Genomic DNA, 27,381 nt, shown 5'->3' on the forward strand with positions numbered 1-27,381 from the left:
TCTCGAGGGATTTTTCGATTGTTGTAGCCTCCTTTAGGAATTCGGTGACAGTTTTCGGTGGGTTCCGCACCAATCCTGCAAAGAGGTCTTGTTTCACTCCCCGCATAAGGAAGCGGACCTTTTTTTCCTCAGGCATGGCAGCATCGGCCAGGCGGAAAAGTCGCGTCATCTCTTCCGTGTAGATAGTTACCGTCTCATTCGGTAGCTGTGCTCTTGTCTCCAGCAGAGCAGCGACCTTTTCCTTGCGGACGATGCTCGCGAAGGTATTGAGGAACGTCGTCCGAAAGAGGTCCCAGGATTGAAGGTTCGATTCATGGTTTTCGAACCACGTCTTCGCGGCGTGGTCTAAGTAGAAGTAGACGTGGCGCAGCTTCTCTTCAATGTCCCAGTGGTTGAAGGCGGCGACTCGCTCGTACGTCTCCAGCCAGCTCTCCGGGTCTTCAAACGACGATCCACGGAAAGTTGGTCATCGTCTCGACGGTCGATGTGACGGTCTTCGGCTGCCTGGCGTTTTCGGGAAGGAGCCCGTACTCTGGTTGTAGTCCCTTCTGCCGGCGGCTGGTTCGAGGATCCGGGTTGTTCTTAGAGTCGTCTTCTTCGCGGCTTGGGCTTGGGTCAGCGCTCCACGGTGGCGTCCGGATCATGAAGCAGCACCTCCACCAGATGTCACGTGGTCGTGACGTCGACGAAGACAGCAGTCAGCACGTCCGAGATGAAACTGTTTATTTGGCCGAACTTGTGGCCGGGAAAATGAAAAGCAATACACTGATAGCGTCGAACAGAGCGTCGACCGTCGATCAACTGACAAGCGGTCACGCGCGTCGGCTTTTATACAGGCGCTATCGAACTTTCCAGCAATATCGCTAGTGGCGGCGTAATCTCTAGACAAAGCTGGAACATTCGCGTGCGGGGCGCAATCTTAACAAACCGATCTACTACAATCGCGATGCTTCTAGAACATTACTTCGCTGACAGCGTCGAGCGTTGATAACCGTCCCTGCCGGTCAAACCCGAATACATCAAAACAAGACAAGAAGTGGGCGTGGCACTATATACTTACGGAATTCAAGCAATTTCTGTAAGAAAACAATCGTCCTGCTTCTACCATTACATTGCTCGGATGTTGCCAGTCAGAGCTGAAAAGTTCACAAGCATTTGCATGAGATTTATAGTTTTCTTCCGCAGATACATGTAAATTTAAAAAAAAGTTAAAGGGTTGCACTAAAATTGTGCAAGGTTTGCGTGGATCACTGTGAAGTGAAGGCAGCCCTTCCCCAAAGCTCTGGCGCAGCCGCTATCGTCAATGAGGGTGCCACGTTTGCCTAGTTTGCGCCAATTTGGTTGCCTTTCAAGGCTAGTGGCGGCAGAAAAGAAAAATATCCTGGCTACTTGGCTACCACTTCGCTACTTTTTCGTTCGTTTGTCTGGAGCCAAATTATGAAAATCTGGGAACCCCGCAGATGCTAGCATTCAAGTATGCGCTGCCAAGACTTGGTGGCCAAGGTCTTTTTCCTGCTCGCAAAATTGAATTTGTCGCCTGCAGCATACAAAAACAAGAGATATGGGATGCGCAGTTGAAACTCAGGGAAACTGTTGCGTGAGGCCTGAATTTTCCCATTGCCAATTTCAGAACATGACATTACACCATAGTTGCAATTAAACAGTACAATCAAAAGCGCTCCGTACTGCGCACTAAGGCTCCCTCCATACAACGACATTAGAAATTTGATGTGCGACAAACTGCTTGTGTCACTTCTTCAAACTGGGTACGCACTGCGACTCAGGACTATTCACTGCTCAAATTTCGTCACCACGCAATAAATGAATGTGGAAGTAATAGTGGGAGCTAGGCGTAACGAATAAATTATTGTAACCATTTAAAGACCATCCCAACGTGGGAGAAGCCCACTGCGCGCTAGTCGCGTCTCTCAGGACTATATTTAAGAAAGTTCCACCATCCATACATTTAAAAACAACTTAATTATTGTTAAAGCCAACAAATAGTGCTTCAATCTCAATAATTACAATTTTAAAGTGCTACCACAATACTTATCCGCAGTTTCTTCCAAATAATTTTAAATTTCGCAGTTTAAAGAAAAACTTCGCACTTGTTTTCACACACGCGTGCCTATTTTTTGCCAAGGTTTCTGAACTCGTCGTGCCGTAGGTTGGCCCATTCTTCACCAGTTTGTTCTACCTTTTGGCTATTTTGTGTTTCCGACCTGATAACGCTGCCTCATGTCCATGAACGTCTTGATTTCACATTCAAGGTGTCACTTCATTCGCATAGGTATAATGCTACATTATTGCTTCGTTGGTTACCATGAAAATGAATTATTATGTTATCTGCTTACGATAATATTCAAAACAAACAGCCGAGTGCAAATAATACCTGGAGCCTTTGTCGTGTTAGTGTTCGCTCATGAATATCAAATTATGGTTATATTTTGCCGCTTTCACGCATCTGCAGTCTTTAGTTCGATAGTGTTTGTTCTCAATATTGTGTGTAGTGCATCCGAACGTTTCAATGCCGTTCGCAGTGGAATAGTTTCTCTTGAATGCACGTTGTAGTGCCGCCCTCAAGACACAATTGCGCTGTTTCCCAATCGAATTCGCAGAAAAAAGCTAATTCACAATAAAGAAAGGCAGCGTGTGCTCGCCGCTTGTCTGGCGTATTGTTGTAAACTCGCACATGTATATCGCGCAGTGCAACTTAGATGACGATCGAGATTTTCTGATTACTCTAGAAAATTCGATTCTGGTCAGTGCTTTATCTCAGTCAAAAGTGTCCACATGACGCCCGCATTATTTAACTAAGCTTTCTCCGTGCATATAGTATGTGCAAATGCTGAAGGGATAGAGTGACACGACAGTGGCCTAATGCCTCCCCACCCCGCAACGTCCAGCGTATTGTCTTTGATACTCCGACGGAATTTTCCTAAATGTTGGACGCCGCAGCATACGTCGGCGCAGTGCGCCGAACTCCGTCGTCTGCTTCAGTCAGGCGTTCAGGCACGTAACGCACTTGGTTCGTCGCTTCACATGCCGTCTGCGGACACCGTCATGCGGTTATCACTTGTTACAATATGTTGTTAGTAAGACCGCATGAGCGGTGAAACAGACGCTCATGCTGTCCATTGCTTCACCGTAAACCAGGTGGTGAGTCAACAGCACATGAAAAATAGTATGAGACTTCTGCCAATCCTTGCTAAGACAGGGAGCGTGTGACCACCACTCAACTTTGAAAGTACGCAGTTGCTGCGGGACACTCCATATGGCGTTTTGCGCAACGTTAGTGGGCGTCTGGTGCCCTCGCACGATTTTACTCGCGCATACAGCCTATGACGCGCGCGGCGATCGTTTCAGTATGGATCTTATGCAAAACGTCACGGCGACGAGGATGCCGACAGCGAAAATGAACCTGAAATGTCTATATAATGCATGTTGCGATAAAAACTACTTATCCTTGAAGGCTGTGACATGGAGCAAAAGAACCATGCCCTTTGCCTGAAACAATATGCATGCCTCATACTCTAATCAGTTATTACCGGATTTACGGTCCTGTGCCACTTTCTGAAAACACCTATTTCGTCATTAGACACAAAGAGTTTGTGCAAAGGCAGATATCCGAGAGCTGCAACAATTGTGCTGTTTTATTTGCATTCGCTTGCCTTCCGTGTGATCTTTATTTCGAGTACTGTAAGATAACAACTCGCACGCATGAGTGAGCTTGGTTTCGCATGCTTTACATTTGATGCGTACGTAGATAATGCGTTTGAAATAATGACTCAGAAGTTGCCTAATGCTAAATAAGCATTATTTTGTTTATAGGATTTCGAATATTTAGTGTAAAGGGCAATGAGCAGCACTAAACTGCCAGAGTACCCTTAAAGCGCACCTGCAATTGCAAAGCTTGACCGAGAGACCGAAACACTCTTTTATCCGCATACGAGGAACAAACCTCACGTGTTACGCCAGATTTATTTATGATGATGATTTTGAGCGATGTTTTACTGTTTCAAAACCACAGGTGCACTTTGCCAATTATTTGAAAAAGTTTTGCGATTCGCACCACTGTTTGAAGGGCATAGCAATTTATTCCTGAGATGTGTCAGGTACGCAGTAATCCACGAATTGGCAGAAGGGCCCTCAGCGCAGTTATGTCAGCCAAAATGAAATAATCCTATTCTAAATTCGACTGCGTTATGCTGCATCGATCATCATGGTGTCAAGAGCACTACTTTAAATTATTTCATTGTTGCGAGGCAGTCATTTTTGTAATACTCTTCTCGGTGTTGTGATGTGGCAGAATAATATGTCAATGTGCTATCCGGCCCTTAGTGTTAGAAAATTTTGAGAAATGTTATCATGGGTTGGCTGCGCAAATACACAAAAAAATGTGGTGCGAAAAGCTGCGAAAATAGTGGGAGTTGCTAGTGAGCAAGTCCCGCTAATGCACGTGCAGCAACTAGGGTAACATTTTTTTCTAGAGAAGCGACTGCAAGATATCAAAGAGACGCCATGCTTTGTCTTCTAGATTAACGAAGCGGTAAGTTTGTTCAAAAAAGTTCATTCTTACCTCATAGCGAAGAGGGTAATAACGATCAAGCAGGCTGCGATGTTGTTCATGCCGATAGCTCTTTCGTACAAACTGTGTTCCCAAAGAAATGTTCCAGCAAATTGCCTAAAGAAGTAAGTCCCACATTCATTTATATTTACGGCAATATACTGTGGTACGAATCGTAGCGCATTGATCCACATAAAGCTAAGCGATATAATGGTAAAAAAAGTATTGTTATCGTTAATTTATAATTATAGACTAAATATATTTCTAAACATCATATTGAGAGACAAACTGTAAAGAAGGTACCAAAGTTCAGTAATTTTGTACTAAGTTAAGGAAACAGAAAATGAGACTGCTGTCAACTACCAAATAAATTAGCAAAATAAAAACGTTATTGACAAAGAGAACAGGTAGGTTGTATTGGTTCGTTACTGAATATTAGATGAGAAAGAAAGAAAAATAGGCAATCACTTTTTTGCAGCACAAAGCGAAAGCCATATACGTAGAGAAATCCCTACGGATTTCTCAAAAGAGAGCTTCTTAGTTCTTCTGGTCCTGGCCCAGAGATTGCACCCGGGACCAACGCCTTTTTGGGGCGGTCATTCTACCAAATGAACTAACCGCCAAACGCATGGGCGAATTAATCGACAACTCGAAGCACATCGACTCATATTATTGCTAATTAGTTCTGCGTAATCCCACATGGTGGCAGAAGGATTCAGATAACAAAATATACAACCGCCCGTTTGTAGCAAGCAGCCACAGGCAAACCCGGATCAGAGCAAATTTTTCGGTAGCTAAAAAGCTTTCTTTCTGAGAAATCCATATGGCTTTCCTTGTGGCTTCGTGCTATAAACGGGTGTTAGTCTATTTTTTTCTTTTTAACCCTTTTACACCCAGAGAGATTTTGCAGAAGTGAGTTGCAACAGTGTTAGCTAGTGCGGAACGGAACTCATGAATGTGGGAGGCTGTGAGCAACGATCTATGAGGGCGGTTACAGCAAAGAGATGTTCTGGGGATAAAAAGTCACTCTATGTTTCGGTTAGACATTGCATAACACCAACTTTATTAGCACGATCTATGCTTGCCGATGCTTAAGAAGGGGGAATAATGAGATATGATGACGGCTATCCCGGCGTTCACATCTTTGGCTTCATAAGTACATGTACAAGGTTATACCAATAAAACGTTCGCTGAATTACCACCCATCGTGGTGGGCGTGAAACACAGACTTGACCAATGAAACATATCACGGGTGAGAAATAGTGTGGCGTAACGCGCAGTTGGTTACTGTTGTAGCCACATGCAAGAATGTTAAAACACAAAAAGGCAGCCGCAGTGCATGTCCCATCTTGTACTTTTAACATGAAAGTGTTTCAACCCAGGGTCCACCAAGACTTCAATGATGTATTACCGTCACGAATATGGCGTCGGTAAAATGCACATTAACAGATGTGAAAGAAATAAAAACTAGAATAAAAAAGCTTCGACGCCAGGAATTGAACGCACGACCTCTCGGTCCGCGACGATAGGCGGCCGCTGCTCTACAGACTACGTCACCGGCTACGTCACATTCGCGCGGTTTTGCAAACGCGCCTTATATCTATGACACACATTATCTCTCGTACGATGCTCTCTGTTGGTGGAGCTAAGTGGGGCGGTGCGTTGCCGCCATCTGTAAGCGGTGAAATGAAATATTTTGCCATGACATTAACGAGCGCCGATAACGAGCGATTTGGCGACGACGCAGTTAGAGCGTGTCGGTGCTAGCGAGGAACGCCGCCCATGCATCGAGGAGTAGCCCTAAACGCAGGTACGTTCTTTGCATTTCGCTTAGTGTTAATGTGTGACGGATTGTTGTCGGAGTACAGCAACTTCCACGTGCACCAACGGCATTTCTCCGCCGCCTGCTAACGCTACTGCAATATGCGCAGCAGAAAGGCAACGATGTCTAGGAGGGAATATGCTGCCTTCGTGGAGCGAGGCAAAGGCCAGCAGGACGTGTAACACCTTCGCGTGTTCGCGGCTCAAGCTACTAATCTCTGCCTCCCGAGTTGCTGAAGTGCAGTGTGGCAGTGTATGCATGAGCACAGATGTAGGTTACGCTATTATTCGGGAGTGCGCACAGTGCCATGTCTCTTCTCAAGTAGGGATGCTTTGAAGTAGTGGATATCGACTGCCAGTGTTTATTATGTGCTTGTATATGCTATCTGTGCTCCGCCACCAATTTGTTAAGTTGTTTATTTGACGGACCTCAGCGACAATACGCAATGGCGCCAGTCAAGGCAAAGCACAGACTCAGCGCGAGCGGCGTCCTTTCAGGAGAAGCCAAAGAGGACGACCCTCTAGAAGGCCCTGGAGAGCGCAGCCTGTTATTCAGTTCCAGGGCATAGCAACACTCGGTATTCACCATATCCTATGTCTAGGTATATGTTGACAACTTCAGCTACCACAATGGCTAAATCGTGATCATGGGCGTTAGTCGTAGCGATAGAGATGTGCCACTAGACATGAACGTGGGTGCATACACCTCAAACCGCATGATAGCTGCCAAACAGCAATAGACATTGATCAAGTTCTCGTGTCTCAATGTACAAAAATATTGTCACGTGATCGTGACGTCGACGAAGACAACAGCCGGCGGGCTCAAGATGAAACTTTATTTGGCCGAACGTGTGGCCGGGAAATGAAAACTCAAACTACAGCAATGCATGCTGCACACCGATAGCGGCAAACTGGGCGTCGGCCGTCGATAATCTGGCCGTCGATAATGTTGGAACATAAGAGATCGCTAACAGCAGGCTCACCTTCTAATCTACCTTTACATTGTCGAGATTGTAAGTGCACGCCTAAATTCGATGAATGCGCAGTGTTGTACCGGCATAGAAATGAAGAAACGCACATGATGATTGAAGCATGGCATATCAAGAATAGTGGTAGCGCATGCGTGAGCCAACCGTCGATTAACTTTCATAAAGATGAAATTAAATGCCTTAACAGTTATCTTCCACGTAGACCGCCACGCGTGCCGGATTGATAGGTTCGCCTGTTGCATGGGCATGCGCCGATAAGTTTTTGTGCCTTCTTTCTTTTCAGCCGGTGTGCGTCTCTTCAATTGTTAGTCGGCGTTTGTGGTGTCCTGACCTCTTTCTTGTGTCCGTGTTTGCACACGGACACAAGATGTGTCCGTCCCTTTTTACTAGGAAGCAACAGGCATATAAAATCCTCATTCATGGAGAATTGGTCACTGATGAAGCACTCCTTGCGTCATCGTTTAACAAATTATTCTGTTCAGTCTACACAAATGACGATGGAAAACAACCAAATTTTGCGATTTCTCAGGACGTACCAAAACTTTCTGACTTAATGATAACTGAAGAGGATGTTTTATCACTGCTGCTTAAAATCGATATAAAGAAATTACCAGGAATTGATTGCATATCGAACGCATTTCTAGTAAGTTATGCAGAATGGTGTTCAAAGTATTTATCTCTTATATTAAAAAAAAACATTGTCCACTGCAGAACTCCCGAGAGATTGGAAGCGTGCGAAAGTTGTTCCGATCCCGAAGGCGGGAAATCCTTCACTCATTACGTCATACAGACCAATATCTTTACTTTGTACCTGCTCAAAAATGCCAGAACATATTATTTTTACGCACTTGTGAAGCTTTCTGCAAAAAAATAAATTGATTGATTGCCGACAACATGGTTTCCGTAGGGGAATGTCGACGGTTACCCAACTCCTTGAGACAATACACGAGTTTGCCTCAGCCTTAGATAAACAGAGTCAAATCGATGTAATCTTTTTTGGACTTCCAGAAGGCATTTGATCGCGTTTCGCACCATAAACTTTTGTTAAAATTAAAGCCCATATTACAAAATAACTCCCTTTTGTCATGGATAGAGTCATACTTATCGTCTAGGAGTCAATGCGTATCAGTTGGCGGCTCGTGTTCACGCCCGGTGCCCGTGAGGTCAGACATTCCCCAAGGGTCGGTTCTCGGGCAACTATTCTTTTTAGTTTTTATAAATTATATCGTAAACGATATACCTGTCAAAATCAAACTGTTCGCGGACGATTGCATCCTTTATCAGGAAGTAAACACACCTGATGACCAGGCATTATTAAGTAGTGCCCTGGACAAACTACATATTTGGTGTGAAAGATGGCAGATGAGCATCAATACTACAAAAACCATTTCAATGACAATTTCAAGAAAGAAGGCACCCCTTATCTTCCAGTATTCAATACATGGTCGCTGTCTTAGTGCTGTAAATCGTTATAAATACTTAGGCTTAATAATCACTTCAGACCTCCGGCGGAACGAGCATATCACTTTTATAGAAAAGAAAGCCATGAAAAAGCTCGGATATCTTAGGAGATCGTTACGACAGTCAACGCAAGAAATAAAACTATTAGCATATAAAACCTACATTCGTCCCCTTTTGGAATATGCCTGCATGGTCTGGGACCCATACACAAAGAAAAATATTGTTACGAATATATTTAACTTATTTACAATATGGAATAGTCCAGCAGTCAAGATGGCGGTTGTGTATTCTCAGAACACCGACACGTCGTCTGCCTCTTCTTCGCACACCTCCCCACAGTCATAGCTGCAACCCCGCTGCATCGACCTCCGGCGGCGAAAGCGCCGACTCGGCGCTTGTTAGCAGGTGGTGGGCGAAAGGTACGGCTTCAGGCGAGCGACGTGGACGACGTTGGAAGACGTAGAGGGCGCCGTGTGGTCCAGAGGGGCGATGTCATAGGTGACCTCAGTCACCTGGCGTAGCACACGGTAAGGGCCGGAGTACTTGGGCAGAAGTTTTTCGGCCAGGCCAACATGCCGAGACGGAGACCACAGGAGAACGAGGTCAACCGGATTGAAGCGAACGTTCCGGTGGCAGCTGTCGTATGTATGTTTCTGGCGGAGTTGCGATTCCGAAAGGCGTCGATGGGCGATCTGACGGGCCTTTTCGGCTGTGCTAATAGCGTGGCGAGCATATTCGGTGGACAGGTGGGCAGGGGTGGGTACGAGCGTGTCGAACGGCAAGGTCGGTTCTCGTCCATACAAAAGGTAAAAGGGAGAATATCCAGCAGTGTCGTGGCGCGAGCTGTTGTAAGCAAAAGTGACAAAGGGTAGCGCAATGTCCCAGTCGCGATGATCGGTCGAGACATACATGGCGAGCATGTCAGTGAGCGTGCGATTCAAACGTTCTGTGAGTCCGTTCGTTTGGGGATGATAGGCCGTCGTAAGCTTGTGCTTGGTTGCACAAGACCGAAGTAGGTCCTCGATTACCTTGGATAAAAAGTAACGACCTCGGTCCGTGATGAGTTGACGAGGAGCGCCGTGATGTAAGATGACGTCTTGGATCAAAAACTCGGCGACGTCTGTAGCGCAGCTGCTCGGGAGAGGTCTCGTAATGGCAAAACGGGTCGAATAATCCGTAGCGACGGCGACCCATCTGTTACCGTTGTTAGAAAGTGGGAAAGGTCCCAAAAGGTCGAGGCCGACACGAAAAAAAGGCTCAGCAGGTACGTCGATAGGTTGAAGGAGCCCGGCAGGGTGCACAGCTAGCTTTTTCCGGCGTTGGCACGACTCGCAAGTAGCGACATAACGATGTACGGAACGGTAGAGGCCGGGCCAGAAAAGCGTCGGCGGACACGGTCGTACGTTCTGGCAACACCAAGATGGCCGGCCGTTGGTACATCATGTAGTTGCTGAAGTACGGTCGAGCGGAGATGAGTGGGTACTACAACTAGTAGTTCTTGTCCCACTGGGCGCATGTTCCGGCGGTATAAAATGCCGTCGATGATGACGAACATGCGAAGCGAACTGTCCGTCGAGTCAGTATTCAGGCGGGTGATTAGATCTCGTAGGGACGCGTCACGCTGTTGCTCGTCACCGATGTTGCCGAAAGCGGAGAGCGAGGAAATACAGATGGACGTGTCATCCGTTACGAGGTCTGGATCGTCGACGGGGTACCGAGAAAGGCAGTCGGCGTCTTGGTGTAGACGGCCGGACTTGTAGACCACTGTGTACGTGAATTCCTCGAGGCGCAGAGCCCAACGAGCTAGGCGCCCTGTTGGATCTTTGAGTGCTGAAAGCCAGCATAGAGCGTGGTGGTCTGTGGTAACGGTGAAAGGGCGACCATATAAATAGGGGCGGAATTTACCAACTGCCCATACAAGCGCCAGGCACTCGCGCTCAGTAATAGAGTAATTGCGTTCGGCAGGAGAAAGGAGCCGGCTGGCATACGCAAGAACTCTATCATGACCGGATTGACGCTGGGCTAACACAGCGCCAATGCCGTAACCACTAGCGTCGGTGCGGACCTCGGTTGGAGCGGACGCGTCGAAGTGGGCGAGGATCGGCGGTGTGGTGAGCAGCGTAATGAGGCGGGAAAAATCACTGGCTTGGTCAGGACCCCACCAAAATGGCACATCCTTCTTGAGAAGGTCAGTGAGGGGGCGCGCAATATCTGCGAAGTTTCTGACGAATCGTCGGAAATATGAGCATAGGCCCACAAAACTTCGAACGTCTTTGGCACAAGTTGGTACGGGAAAATCGAGGACAGCGCGAACTTTGTCGGGATCGGGTCGGATGCCAGATGAGTCGACGAGATGCCCTAGAATAGCAACTTGGCGATGGCCAAAGTGGCACTTCGATGAATTAAGTTGTAGCCCAGCCGCACGAAACACGGAAAGAATAGACGAAAGTCGGTCGAGGTGAGACTCAAAGGTGGGAGCAAATACAATGACGTCGTCCAGGTAACAAAGGCAGATAGACCATTTAAAGCTGCGCAAAAGCGTGTCCATCATCCGCTCGAACGTGGCCGGCGCATTGCACAAACCGAACGGCATGACTCTGAATTGGTAGAGACCGTCAGGCGTTACAAAGGCGGTCTTCTCACGGTCGAGGTCGTCTACGGCGATTTGCCAGTAACCAGAGCGTAGGTCTATCGAAGAAAAATAGGTAGCACCATGAAGGCAGTCCAAGGCGCCATCGATACGAGGAAGCGGGTAGACATCCTTTTTGGTGATCTTGTTTAAATGCCGATAATCCACGCAGAAACGCCAGGTGTTGTCTTTCTTTTTAACTAAGACTACAGGGGAAGCCCACGGACTCGAAGAAGGCTCAATAATGCCTTTTGTGAGCATCTTGTCGACCTCCTGTTGAATAACTTGGCGCTCTGATGGTGAAACTCGGTAAGGACGCCTGTGAATTGGAGCTGCAACGCCGGTATCTATGCGGTGCTTGACTTGCGAGGTTTGACCTAAGGGCCTACCGTCAAAGTCAAATATGTCAGAGTAGGTCATAAGGAGATCACTGAGGTCTTTAACTTGAGAGGGCAAAAGGTCTAAGGCAATCATCTTGGTTATGTTCTTGTGCAGTGTAGAAGAGGTGACTGCGTCGACTCTATGCGGGTTTGGAGAGACGACAGCGGGCAGTTCGGGTGACACCGATGAGATCTGGCACTCGTACGACGGTGACAGAGTAGCGAGAGCAAAGCCTTGTGGTAGGACTTGAGGGCTCAATCCGAAGTTCAGAAGAGGAAGGCACGTCTTGTTCGCTGTAATAGTTACAACTGTGTACGGAGAGGAGACGTTGCGGGCCAGTAGAACACTGGGAGAGGGAGAGACCACGTAATCCCCATCCGGTACACTGGGATATGGTTCAACAGCGACGCAAGTTAGGGCTTGTGGTGGCAGACGAACAGCCTCAGCACACGAAAGTTTCGTCTGAACCACTTCCGACACGTCGGCGGACGCAGGCAAGTCAAGTTGTACAACACCGGCCGAGCAGTCAATGACAGCAGAGTGGTCAGACAAGAAATCGAGTCCGAGGATGACATCATGAGGACAATGAGCGAGAACATGAAACAGAACGGACGTCTGGCGGTCGGAGAACCTCACACGTGCCGTGCAGATTCCGAGTACAGCCGGAGTTCCCCCACTAGCGACACGTACAAATAGGGACTCGGGCGGCGTAAGGACCTTATTTAATCGTGCACGGAGATCAGAGCTCATAATAGAAATATGTGCGCCGGTATCAATGAGGGCAGTAACAGGCAGGCCATCCACTTCCACAGCAAGCAGATTCTGGTCCGTAGTGAGGGTCAGCAGAGGGTTTTCAGGTCGGGGGTCGAATGCAGCATCACCTCCGGGAGCTGCATTGCTCAGTTTTCCGAGTACGGACGTCCAGTAGGGCGAGGCGACGAATGACGACGGGGCTGAGGTGACCGGGAGCGACGATCGTGTGGGGACGGCGAACGGCTGGAGCGTCGGACCGATGTCGTAGGAGCCTCATCGTATGGTCCACCGTCACGAGCGGCAAACTGCAGTGGCCGGTGGTTGTCGTCACGTCGATAGCCAGCAAACGAGCGAGATGGAAAGAACGACAGTAGCGGGAAATATGTCCTACACCGTGGCAACGAAAGTAGATCGGCTTGTCGTCCTGCGTTCTCCACTGGGCAGGGTCACGATAGCGGCGCAACATTTCCGGTGCACGAGGAGGCGTTATAGAACTGACACGAGGTTCCGTCAACGAACATACCGGCTGCAGTCCGACATTTGCAAGCTCCTCCCTCACAACCTGCTGGATCAACGAGATCGTTGGTCGAGGATCATCAGATGGCCGCGTCAGGAAAGATGGTGGCGACGCCGCCTCGATTTCTCGGCGCACGATGCGAACTACGCTCTCGTTGGTAGGCGGTTGACCGCATGGCGGCTGAAGGTCCTCGCAGGATGATGTAGCGGCCGTGTTCGGAAGTCGCATGAAATGCTGGGCAATGCGGCGACTCTTCAGCTCTTCGAACCGGCGGCACTCTTTGATGATGTCGTCCACGGTTGAGCAGTCTTTAGACACAAGTAAATTAAAAGCGTCATCCGCAATTCCCTTGAGCAAATGGCTTACTTTGTCACTCTCTGACATGTTGGTGTCGACACGACGGCAAAGGGCCAGGACGTCAAGGATGTAGGAGACGTATGATTCGGTGGAAGTTTGTGCCCGACAGGAGAGTTCTTTAGAAGCGGCCCGCTGGCGTCCGACGGCTCTACCAAATAGGTCGCGAAGCTTCTGTTTACAGGCATCCCAACTTGTTAAGTCAGCTTCATGAGCTTGAAACCACGCGCCTGCTGTTCCGCAGAGATAGAAGTCAACATTGGCGAGCATCATTGTAGGGTCCCACCTGTAGACCGCTGCGAACCGCTCGTACTTCGCAATCCAGTCATCGACGTCAACGTGGTCGGTGCCGCAGAAGTTACCGGGATCGCGCGGTTGAGTCAATACGACCGGCTGTACCGGCTGCACCGGTTGTACCGGAGTCGCGGTCGAAGCGGCAGCAGCAGAGTTGCTTTCTGTTGACATATTGAGGCTGTCGAGGACACGTCCGCTGCGGAGTTCCGTCTTGCGTAGTACCCAGCACCACCACCAAAATGTTACGAATATATTTAACTTATTTACAATATGGAATAGTCCAGCAGTCAAGATGGCGGTTGTGTATTCTCAGAACACCGACACGTCGTCTGCCTCTTCTTCGCACACCTCCCCACAGTCATAGCTGCAACCCCGCTACAATATTGATAAACTAGAAAACCTACAAAGAAAATCTGCTCGATTTATCTTTCCGTCGTACAATCGCCTTACGTCAGTCCGTGCTTTGCTTCAGACAGCGAACTTGGAAGCCTTATATCTGCGGCGATATCGCGAAAGATTAAAATATATGTACCTGCTCTATCACGATAAGCTTGGCATTGATTCAAGTGCGTATATAGAAAAAGTCGTGCGACGACCCACGCGGGCGGATCATTAAAAAATTACAGGAATTTTCTTGTAGAACCAACTCGTACATGGGCTCTTTTTTCCTACGAACTGTACGCGAGTGGAATCGCCTCCCTGGTGGGGTTGTGGAGGCCGCGACAGTGGCGTCATTCTTAGCAGAGCTAAAGAACTTATAGCATATCTTCCTGCCATATTTCTACTCTTTGTTTTGCGACGTTGGCACGACTTTTTGGATACCTTTGGATATCTTTGCATATCTTTTCTTTGCTTCCTTTCATGCGTTGTTAGTACACATGTGATGTTAGTACGCATTTATATAGGTATTGTGCTATATGCAATTGCATGCCATGCGCTGTATTTTTTCTTTTTTTTACCGCGTTCGAAAGTGTGTGTTCGCGGCATTTTCTGTGCGCAATATATTGTGAAAATGTTCAGTGTGCTATGCTTATATATTACCCACTCCTTCTTATGGATTCATTTTGAATCCAGCAGAAATCCTGTAAAAAATTCGGAATACTGCCTCTAGGAGGGGACGTCGCTAAGTTCAAACTACCCAAGGTGGTGCAGACAAAATTACTTGTGAATCCCATACCTAGAAAAGCCCATCCTGTCCACAACAAGGGCATAAGGGACGCCAGGGCCCAATACATCTTTGGTAAACTACAAAAGTCGTAGTTTCGCCGCAAGGGCGAAGCAATGAATGCGATAGCAAGAAAATTACACCATTTCCCGCTAAAGGGGAGCATGAGGCGATGCGAAGCCGGAGCACTTGCACGATCGCGTTCCGTTGGCGTTCTTTGGGCATGCTACCGACCTGGCGTCGTGGAAACCGAAGAGGAACGCTACGCGCGTCTTGTCTTCCCTCTAGCCTGGCCGTTAATTCTCACAGGGCGAGCGGGGAACGCAGTCGGCAGGCATGCGAGAGGGGGCAGCGTAGGAGACGAGAGAGAGGGGGAGAGGACGGGCATGCGCTGGTGCTCATCGCGGCGTTGCGCAGGAGAGAATTTCGGTATGTCTAGCCCGCGTTTCAGAGGAAGAGTGGACAGGGGGAGGGGAGAGGGGGAAAGGGGAGAGTGGAAGCGGAGAGGGGAGGGGAGAGGGTAAGTGGAGAGGGGTCAGGGAGAGGGAGAGTGGAGAGGTGTAGGGAGAGAGGGAAAGGGGAGAGGGATGTGGAGATATACATACTTATACATATACGGTGCATGACGGGCAACGGCGACGGCAAAATTCAGCCGAGACTGTCCATATAATTGCTATCGCAATAAAAACAACAAAGCTGAACCATTTGTCTCGATGCGACTAGTTAAGGATTGGGTAGCCGCTACGCTACTTCCGTCTTCGATGAGAAGGGCAAATTATTAAGCGTGGCCTCACTAAGAAAAAGCTCGATCCATGCCGCCCAAAAGCAAGCATAGCACTGACATTTGGAATGAAGAGAGTATGCACGATTTTCTGTGATTCTCGTACACTGTTAGGAATGACTAAGCCAGCTTCGTCCAAATGGAAGCGCACAAGCTACTTCTAAACAGTCGTAATATGCATAATTACGAGAAACTGAAAGGATTACACCCAATATGGCTTCCGGCTCATCAGGGCCACTCGGCCAGCCCTACTAGTTTCAATCCTAACGAGTAGGCTAACTTTGTTCTGCCAAATCTAACATGCCGCGCTACAGAGCAGGAACTGCTCCAGAATAACTGCGGCTTCTACAGAGACCCTCTCAGTACTTATCACGAGATCATCTCACAAAAGAGGGACGGCAGGAGGTATTGTCCTTCCACCCGTCAGAAGCTCAACCGAGCTCAGGCAATCACACTAGAAATGATTGAAACCAAATCATATGCCACACGTGTTGTGCTTCACAACATTGACGGGGTTTTTCCCGCGGAATTTATAGGTTGGAGACGCGCTCCGTGTCTATTTTATCTTATATTCTGGCTGTGCCCCAACCAAACGGATTCAGTTCTCAACGGTGAGATGGACTGGAGTCGGCGCATATCAGGCGAAGTCTTCCAAGATCAACTCTTGGCCATCTGGAGACCCCACGACATCAGGTAAGCCTTTAGCCTACCGGTAAGCATTTGGCTTACCGGGCAGAGCCCCGGACATAGCCTCGGGGCTTTTGCCCTCGGGTCCTAGTTTTCCTCCACAAAAATAAAGCTATTGTTAAGCGGTTTATTGGATGGCTGCGCTCTCCAGCGGCTCCTAGTGGGTCGTCCTCTTCTAAACGGCGCTCGCGCTCGGAGCCCGTGCTTCTGCCTTGACTGTCGCCATAGTGCATTGTCGCCGAGTGCCGTCCAATAAACCGCTTAACACTATTGACATGCCATGCCGTACAGATATACATACTATAATGAACTGCTTTGGGTACACTAAGGAAAAAAAGGATGGCTAATGCCTCTGTCATAGCAATCGGTATAACACGAAAGTGAAACGTGTCGTCACAGAAGCACTTGATTGTTTATAGTGCATTGGTATATGAGAGCTTCTACAATGTCGACTGTTTTTTGAGAGATGTAGCACCGCTTGATCTGGACGCACTCACGTTGACGCCTAGTGGCACATCTCCGTGCTGACGACTAACGCCCATGACCATGATTTAACCCTTGCGGCAGCTGAAGTTCGTAACATATACGTGGACACCGCATGTGGTGAATCTCGCGCAAATATGGCATCAACAAGCGCGTAGTGAACACTGATACTCGATATGCACTCTTTCAAAGCATCGTGAAAAGCGAAGAGAAACCCTACGCGCGTCGTGTCTTCCCTCTAGCCTGGCCGTTACTTCTCACGGGGCGAGCGGGGAACACGGGGCGACAGACATCCAGGCGAGCATCGGAGAGCTATTTTTCGGTATGGATGGATGCTATGGCGAGGCTTTCGCTAAAGCCACCACCTCGCTGTGTGTTAAAGCGTTGACGAAATTACCATTTTATTCGAAACGCGCCGAATGGGACTGTCGCAGCAACGGAGCGTTTTTTTTTTCGGGCATGGTGGCAGACATGACACCACCCCGTTATAAAGGGAACGCTCATGGCATTCATCCATTCATGAAGAGTACTGTGAGAGGCAAGTGTGAAAGATAAAAGGCGCGTTCATGAAGCATCCCTTATCTGTTTGGCGGTAGCTCGGTGGGCTAAACGCCCGCCAGCTATTTTGGCGTGCCGAGAGGTCATGGCTTCGACTCCTATCAACGGAGCTTTTTCTTGTAGTTTTGCTTTCTTTGCCATTTGATGGCGTTCATTTTGCTGACGTATTTCCGTGACGGAATTACGTCATGAAAGTCTCGGTGGACCCCGGCATGAAACACTTTTGTGTTAAAATTTGCTCAAATATATGCACATCCGCGAAAGTGGTTTCACAATGACCAGATATTCAGTCAAGCTAAATTCCTCTCCAAGAACTGAGGTCGTAAGCACATCGGAGAAAGTGGTTTTACAATTACCAGATATTCAGTCAAGTTAGTTTTATCTCCAAGAAGTGAGGTTGTGCGCGTTGGTTTACGAGTCTAATTTCATATTTGGAAGAAGCGCTCAGTGACGAATCAACACAAACAGATAATACCTTTTTTTGTATTGCTCTGAGATCATTTAAGAAGACTTCGATAATTACATAGGCATGTACAACGAAACCATTCACGTTGTATTAGGCGCATCACATTCTTTTGCGTATTTTGTGTCAATCTGTGCCTCTCTCTTTAGCTTACTTTTTAAAATGCCACTAAATACACGCAAACAACAAGCGGAATGCCGACGTAACTCGTAATGATTCACTCAAATTCGAGAGCGGGCGAGGCAACAGCGGTGTGGGCACCATGCTAATCCGCTGTCTGTTCATCACGCAGTTTGCCGGCTACCTTGCTGCCTCCATGTTCGGGGATTCCACCGCACATGCTCCTTACGTCATGCAGTGGATAGCCTGGTCAACGTTCCCTCGCCGTGTCATGGACGTGAACGACAGCGCACGTGTGGACTGCCCTATCTTCCTTGCGGATAACAGCAATGGTTTCACCTTCGCTTCTTCGACTTTCACCCTGGATCCTGCACTCGACAAGGCTAACGTCTTACGCGACGGCCCAATCATCGACAGACCTAGTTCGAAGTCTGCGTGTTCTACAGCTATAAAAAGCCGGCAGATCCCACGCAATGTGGGAATCGAAGTAATGCGAAGCAGCCAGCAAAATCTGCATATATCGTCTTGTTTGTCATTGAGGCAAACGAAGTCATTCATGTCGTGACATCTAGTTCACTATATATCGCAGTTTGCCATGAACGCATGGATGTACAATCTGGTATATGCCATGCTAATGAAACGTGCATTCTGGTACATATATACGATTCGTGATCTGCTATTTATATTCGACACGCACTCAGGTCATGCCGCACTGATTTAGGTATAAATCCAGCTAACAAAACGGCCGCGAGCGCACCATGAGCGTGGCGTCTAAATCATGCCCTACATGACATGCGTGTCATGATTGTCATATTAAATCCTGTTATTTATAGTTGTCTGAAATTCACGTCGCGCAATACCAATTTTGGTGTATATTGCCACATGCCATCATGTATGAGCCATCCGCTGTGGCACGTACACGCGAGTGGAAGAAGAAGAGAACGTTGTTGTTGCTGGTCTGGTTCTGGGGTAGACGTCAACACCTGGCTGTCTGTCTTATTTCGCCCGTGACACTGGTGGAGGTGCTGGGTACATGCACCTTGGCTCTCAATTTCCAGCCGTGACTCCTAGCAACTTGGAGACAGCCACAGCTCCCACAGCAAGAAGCAGCCGCCGCCTGCTAGGACTACCCCCCGAATTCGGTCCCTTGTCAAGACTTGACAGGATGACAACCTCGACTATAAGCCAGGCGAGTCAAACCAACGACGCCTATTCTTCTCCGCTCCCGCATGTTTTTCATGCACCGCAGACACCACGGTCTTTCCACGGAGACTTTTTTGAGGATGTTGATGACTGGCTCGACCACTTTGATCGAGTTGCCAGCATCAATGAATGGGATGAAGGTCGCAAGCTGCGGAGGGTTTACTTCGCATTAGAAGACTCTGCCAAAACATGGTACGAGAACCACGAGGGTTCCTTTGCGACGTGGCAAGAGTTTAGCCGCCAGCTCCGCGACGCGTACCGCAACGCCGAAAGGAAGGAGAGAGCGGAACAAGCCATCTCGTCTAGGAACCAGCGACCAAACGAGAGAGTTTCGATGTTTGTCGAGGACATGCTTCGACTCTTCAGGCGGGCAGACCCTGCGATGTCCGAGGAAAAGAAGGTGCGGCATTTGATGCGTGGGGTTAAAGAACAGCTCTTCGCCGGGCTAGTACGCAATCCACCAAGGACCGTGGCTGAGTTCATCAGTGAGGCGACCACGATGGAACGTACTCTCCAGCAGCGGTCGTCACAGTACGAACGCCACGACATAAAGGCCACGGCATGCTCTATCGGGTCTGACAGCGAGAGGCAGGCCCTCGCAGACTTCATAAGAAGTGTCGTGCGGGACGAGCTCCGCCAACTCCAAGCAGTGGGACCTCAACCAACCGCGCCAGCATTCGTGGACGTCATCAGAAAAAGTCACAGTTTCGCCGCAAGGGCGAAGCAATGAATGCGATAGCAAGGAACTAATGCTATACGAAGTGCGGCTCGCCAATGGATACTCTCAGTTTGAACAGCGCTTCTGTTGCAAAGGCGGCCGAAGCAGCGAAGGAAACTAGCGTGCTTCAAGTGTCGAGCTCTGACACTTGATAGTTCGCACTCATCTTCTGTTTGTTCGTTTAGCGGCGTCCCTGAGCTCGAGTGACATTCGTACGCGCCGTAACATGAGCGCGGACATCACGGTGAAAGCGTGAAACATTCCTCTACCCCGCGCCACGAGAAAACCGCGCGAGCAGACAGCGGAAGGGCAAGCTTCTCCCATGCGCAAATATAAGAAGAAGCGAGCGAGCTCGCCGACGACTTTTAAATGCGCCCGTCGGGCTCCTAGCGCCACCTCGCTGGTAATGAAGAAACGCTTATTATCGCCTTCTGTCTCTGAGTCCGTCCAGCGCTAAATGGTGTGTATATAACGCTCGCCGTTAGCTACGTGGAGGATCTGCGTTTCGTGGCGTAGTGGATAGCGCCGCTCGCTGCAGAGCAAGAAGTCCCTGGTTCGATTCCGGGCTTCGGAAGCATTTTTCTGAGTTATTTTTCTTTGGGGCCTTTATATATATATACATACTTACACATATACGGTGCATGACGGCGGCGACGGCGACGGCGACGGCAAAATCCAGCCGAGACTGTCCATATAATTGCTATCGCAATAAATGAAATCAGACAGGCGGTCGCACCACTCGCACCACTCGCACCACCAAGACCTGAGGTCCCTGTCCTGACTTATGCGGCGGCCCTACGATCTCCTGCACCACACGCTACTGGTCCTACTTTGCGGACAATGGACCCGCCTAGTCATCTATTCCAGGACGCCTCTTCGACTTCGCCCCCTGCGTCAAGGTTCCCGAGCGCACCCACGTATCAGCCGTCCGGCTCAAGACAGAACGCTACCAAGGCAAGCGTGTGGCGCGCGTCGGATAACCGTCCGCTATGTTATCACTGTGGCGAGGCGGGCCACGTGTATCGTACTTGTCAGTACCGCCAACTCGGTCTACGCGGCTTCCACCCTGATGCTCGTTGCCCACGCTACGGTGAACGCCCCCGTGAAATCGAAGCGTACCTTTCGGGCCAGCAAATTCCTCCCCCTGTTCAACGCCGCCAATCACGATCACCGTCGCCTCGCCGCTCTATGTCACCTAGTTTGCCCTCGTCGTCCTACGCTCCTTTCAGAAGCCGGTCACCGAGTCCCCACAGGGGAAACTAGGAACCGCGGCTTCTGGGGGTTAAGTCGCTTCCCAACGAACTGTCAAAGAGCCTCCCTCGATGCAACGACCCGACGATGACTGCTCAGATTTTTCGTTATTTTCAGAGAGTAGCAAGACTGTTTCTGCCGACATCGCCGTATTCGTCGATAATCATGCTGTCACTGCCCTCGTCGACACTGGCGCCGATTATTCAGTTATGAGCGCAGCCCTGGCATCTAAACTGAGGAAAGTTACGACCGCATGGCAAGGACCCCCGTTGCGCACGGCAGGTGGCCATCTGGTGAAGCCGACTGGAATGTGCACAGCACGTATTCGAATACGTGCATCGACGTTCACGGGCTCCTTCCTCGTATTACCTGTGTGCTCCCGTCCGCTCATTCTGGGACTGGACTTTCTTCGTGAATACGGCGCAATCATTAATCTACGTGAGTTGCTAGTGTCGTTCGAGGACCCCTTTCATCCTGAAGCTGAGGCTGACAACACCCACTTCTCGAAGACAGCCCTACGCGTGTCCGCCGAATCTGTGACTCTGCCTTCTCGTAGCAGCCTCTTTGTCAGCGTTGAATGTGAGCAGGACGTCCCCGACACTGTAAACGCGGAGGGAAATTTGTCTCTCCTTCTTGCACAGCAAATCTGCGTCGCCCGAGGTCTTGTTCAACCCAGAAATAGACAGGCTCGCCTACTAGTCACGAACTTCAGCGAGGAGTATCGCCATCTTACAAGGCGCACCGCGATCGCATACCTTGAAGACATTGCCGACGTCTCGGGTCCCTCAACATTAGCTGCCCTTTCGTCGTGCGACCATTCCGGCATGCCATTCGCAAGCACTCTCGACGTAAACCAGGATCTACCTTCCGCACAACGGGCGCGTCTTTTGGATATACTCGAATCATTTCGAGATTGCTTCGCTACAACATCGAAGGTCAAACAGACGCCGCTTGCCAAGCATCGTATCATCACCGAGCCTACCGAGAGACCTGTTCGACAACATGCCTACAGGGTGTCGCAAAAAGAACAAGACGCCATGCGTCAGCAAGTCCAGCAGATGCTCAAGGACGACGTCATCCAGCCATCGACTAGTCCCTGGGCTTCCCCTGTTGTGTTGGTGAAGAAAAAAGATGGTACCCTGCGCTTTTGCGTTGATTATCGAAAGTTGAACAAGATCACGAAGAAGGACGTTTATCCTTTACCCCGAATAGATGACTCCTTGGACCGCATACGGAACGCTCGATACTTTTCTTCCATGGATCTACGCAGCGGCTACTGGCAAATTGCAGTTGACGAGCGTGACCGTGAAAAGACCGCTTTTATTACTCCTGACGGCCTCTACGAGTTCAAAGTCCTTCCTTTCGGCTTATGCTCAGCGCCAGCTACTTTTCAAAGAATGATGGACACGGTTCTTTCTGGGCTCAAATGGCAATCATGTATTGTCTACCTCGACGACGTGGTGGTCTTCTCGGACACCTTTGAACAGCACATCCAGCGCCTCCAGACAGTTGTTGGGGCGATTAGAACAGCCGGACTTTCTCTCAAACCTGAGAAATGTCATTTTGCCTACGAGGAACTCAAGTTTCTTGGTCACGTCGTGAGTCACGCTGGTATCCGCCCAGACCCTGACAAAACAAGCGCCGTCGCCGCATTTCCCGTGCCAACAAACAAGCGCGATCTACGCCGATTCCTGGGGCTGTGCGCTTACTACCGACGCTTAGTCAACGGTCTTTCCAAAATCGCTGAACCCCTCAACCACCTTACGAAAGAAGGCGTACCGTTTGTTTGGGGTCAGGAACAGCGACATGCCTTCGATACCCTGCGAAGCCATCTCCAGGCTCCCCCTGTACTCGGTCACTTTGACGAGACCGCTGCCACAGAGCTACACACCGATGCCAGCAACGTCGGACTTGGAGCTGCATTAGTTCAATGGCAAAATGGCCTAGAGCGTGTGATTGCCTATGCCAGCCGAACATTATCATCAGCAGAGAAAAACTACTCTGCAACAGAAAAAGAATGCTTAGCTGTTGTTTGGGCTATAACAAAGTTTCGACCATACTTGTACGGACGCCCATTCAGAGTAGTTAGCGACCACCATTCTCTATGCTGGCTCGCCAATCTCAAAGACCCTTCAGGTCGTCTGGCACGGTGGAGCCTTCGGCTGCAAGAATTTGACGTTACCATCATTCACAAGTCAGGACGCAAACACACCAACGCTGACTGTCTCTCACGTGCACCAGTCGGAAGTGCCCACGCAGACCTTGATCAGGACGACACTTTCCTTTCCTCTGTATCAGCAACCGACTTGGCTCAACAACAGCGCGACGACTTGGAGCTCAGCCCACTAATTGACTATCTGGAAGGGCGCACATGTAGTCTTCCTCGAAATTTCGCACGCTCGCTAGCCTCCTTTTGTTTCCGGGATGGAGTCCTTTATAAGAAGAACTTCGACCATACGCAAGCTACTTACCTGCTAGTTGCGCCGACCTCGCTTCGTGAGGATATTTTACATGATTGCCACGACGAACCATCGGCCGGACACCTTGGCTACACGCGCACATTGCAACGAATTCGTCGCTCCTATTACTGGCCACGTCTCACGAAGACTGTCAAGCATTACGTTCGCACATGTCGCGACTGCCAACGTCGTAAGACTCCACCTGTCCGACCAGCGGGACTGTTACAGCCAATCGCCACACCGAAAGCACCATTTCATCACGTTGGCATGGACTTGCTGGGATCATTCCCCACGTCTGCGTCTGGAAATCGGTGGATTGTGGTCGCCACCGATTATTTAACACGATACTGCGAAACAAAGGCCCTGCCCAAAGCTACCGCAGCTGGCATCGCCCACTTTTTTGTCAACAATATCGTCCTCCGTCACGGAGCGCCAGCTGTCATAATTACTGATCGTGGAGCAGCTTTCACCGCAGAGATGCTACAGGAAGTATTGAGGCTCAGCGGCACAGAACATCGCAAAACCACGGCTTATCACCCCCAAACAAACGGACTCACTGAACGGCTGAACAAGACCATTGCAGACATGCTGTCAATGTATGTGGCCATTGACCACAAGAACTGGGATGATATCCTCCCTTACGTAACTTTTGCTTACAACACTGCGGTGCAGGAAAGTACAGGTTTCACCCCATTCCGCTTAGTGCATGGTCGAGAGGTCACTACAATGGTCGACGCAATGCTCCTCCCCGACAACCAGGGACTGTTTAACACGGATGCTGCCACGTTCGCTCAACGCGCCGAGGAGGCCCGTCAACTCGCCCGATGCCGTATTGAGAGTCGCCAAACTGCAGACGCACGCCGCTACAATCTTCGGCACCGAGATGTTACCTTCAAACCAGGCGATGAAGTCTGGGTGTGGACCCCCATCCGACAGCGCGGCCGGTCAGAGAAGCTACTGCGGCGCTACTTCGGTCCCTACAAGGTTGTACGCCGACTCAGCGACTTAACCTACGAGGTTCTCCCAGGAGGCACCCCAACATGTTCCCGTCGGCTTCCACAAACTGATGTGGTTCATGTTTCAAGGCTCAAGCCATATTTCTCGCGTCGTCAATCGAACGTAGAGTGACTTTGACTACAATGGCCACTTAGCTTCTTGCTTTTTGTTGCTTTTCTGCTTGTTCTTGTTGTGTCCCACTTTCTCTATTTACTTCTTCAGTGGCGGCAGCATGTTCATTTTGCCTTACGGGCACAATTGTTTCGTTTGTATAGTGACGTTTTGTTTTTCTTTCCTCTTTTTTTTTAGTGCGCATAACCAGCATCGAGACGATGCTTTTCTGAGAGAGGGAGTAATGCCACATGCCATCATGTACGAGCCATCCGCTGTGGCACGTACACGCGAGTGGAAGAAGAAGAGAACGTTGTTGTTGCTGGTCTGGTTCTGGGGTAGACGTCAACACCTGGCTGTCTGTCTTATTTCGCCCGTGACAATATCAACCTAGCGAAACGTCCGCCAGCGCACCATGAGCGTGGCGTCTAAATCATGCCCTACATGGCATGCGCGTCATGATTGTCATATTAAATCCTGTTATTTATGGTCGTCCGACATTCACGTCGCGCAATACCAATTTTGGTGTATATCAACCTAGCGAAGCGTCCGCCAGCGCACCATGAGCGTGGCGTCTAAATCATGCCCTACATGACATGCGCGTCGTGATTGTCATATTAAATCCTGTTATTTCTGGTCGTCCGACATTCACGTCGCGCAATACCAATTTTGGTGTATATCAACCTAGCGAAACGTCCGCCAGCGCACTATGAGCGTGGCGTCTAAATCATGCCCTACATGACAAGCGCTTCATGATTGTCATATTAAATCCTGTTATTTATGGTCGTCCGACATTCACGTCGCGCCATACCAATTTTGGTGTATATCAACCTAGCGAAACATCCGCCAGCGCACCAGGAGTGTGGCACGTAAGTCATGCTGCACATGACACGTGTGTCATGATTTTTTATTAACGCCTATTATTAATGTTCATCACACACTCACATCATGCAATACCAATTTTGGTGTATATCAATCTCGCCAAACGTCCGCCAGCGCTCCATGAGCGTGGCACGTAAGTCATGTTATACATGACATGCGTGTCATGATTTTCATATTAACTCTTGCTATTTATGTTCGTCTCACAGTGAGGTCGCGCAATAGCAATTTTGGTGTATATCAAGCTAGCGAAACGTCCGCCAGCGCACCATGAGCGTGGCACGTAAGTCATGTTATACGTGACATGCGTGTCATGATTTTCATATTAACTCCTGCTATTTATGTTCGTCACACAGTCATGTCGCACAACACCAATTTTAGTGTATATCAAGCTAGCGAAACGTCCGCCAGCGCACCATGAGCGTGGCACGTAAGTCATGTTATACATGACATGCGTGTCATGATTTTCATATTAACTTCTGCTATTTATGTTCGTCACACAGTGAGGTCGCGCAATAGCAATTTTGGTGTATATCAAGCTAGCGAAACGTCCGCCAGCGCACCATGAGCGTGGCACGTAAGTCATGTTATACATGACATGCGTGTCATGATTTTCATATTAACTCTTGCTATTTATGTTCGTCTCACAGTGAGGTCGCGCAATACGAATTTTGGTGTATATCAAGCGAACGAAACGTCCGCCAGCGCACCATGAGCGTGGCACGTAAGTCATGTTATACTTGACATGCGTGCCAGGATTTTCATGTTAACTTCTGCTATTTATGTTCGTCACACAGTGAGGTCGCGCAATAGCAATTTTGGTGTATATCAAGCGAACGAAACGTCCGCCAGCGCACCATGAGCGTGGCACGTAAGTCATGTTATACATGACATGCGTGTCATGATTTTCATATTAACTTTTGCTATTTATGTTCGTCACACAGTGAGGTCGCGCAATAGCAATTTTGGTGTATATCAAGCGAACGAAACGTCCGCCAGCGCACCATGAGCGTGGCACGTAAGTCATGTTATACATGACATGCGTGTCATGATTTTTATATTAACTCTTGCTATTTATGTTCGTCTCACAGTGAGGTCGCGCAATACGAATTTTGGTGTATATCAAGCGAGCGAAACGTCCGCCAGCGCACCATGAGCGTGGCACGTAAGTCATGCTGTGCATGACATGCGTGTCATGATTTTCATAAAAACTCCTGTTATTTATGTTCGCCATACGCTCTTGCCAAGCCATACCAATTTTGGTATATATCAAATTAACGAAACGGCCGCAAGAGCCCCAAGACTGTAGCATGTAAATCATGCTGTACATGACATGCATATCATGATTTTCAAGTTATGACCAGTCATTTATGTTCGTCATGCAGTCATCTTATGCCATACCAATTTTGGTATACACCCCATGAACAAAACGGCCAGGAGAGCACAAATTCGTAGGCGGCTTGATAGATAGATAGATAGATAGATAGATAGATAGATAGATAGATAGATAGATAGATAGATAGATAGATAGATAGATAGATAGATAGATAGATAGATAGATAGATAGATAGATAGATAGATAGATAGATAGATAGATAGATAGATAGATAGATAGATAGATAGATACGCTCAAAGTCGCAGAAGTTCGCTGAGAAATGCTTCGAATTTAAAAGCGTCCCCGGTGGATTTTTTCATCAGTGGGCGAGGCAAAAGCGGTGTGGGCACCATGCTAATCCGCTGT

General features: G+C 48.9%; 1 long non-coding RNA gene across 3 annotated transcripts in view; it reads right to left on the bottom strand.

Moving 5' to 3' along the window:
• Positions 1-1,064: 1,064 nt before the first annotated feature.
• Positions 1,065-27,381, bottom strand: part of LOC119402001 (uncharacterized) — a 91,852-nt gene continuing 65,535 nt past the window's right edge. For all 3 annotated transcript variants that reach the window (XR_007417127.1, XR_005185596.2, XR_007417128.1), the window contains 2 exons: positions 4,580-4,684; positions 1,065-1,136 (listed from right to left, as the gene is read on the bottom strand). This is a non-coding gene — a long non-coding RNA (uncharacterized LOC119402001). The remainder of the gene's footprint in view (positions 1,137-4,579; positions 4,685-27,381) is intronic.

This window comes from Rhipicephalus sanguineus, chromosome 8, assembly GCF_013339695.2.
Source record: "Rhipicephalus sanguineus isolate Rsan-2018 chromosome 8, BIME_Rsan_1.4, whole genome shotgun sequence".
Classification (NCBI taxonomy): Eukaryota; Metazoa; Arthropoda; class Arachnida; order Ixodida; family Ixodidae; genus Rhipicephalus; species Rhipicephalus sanguineus.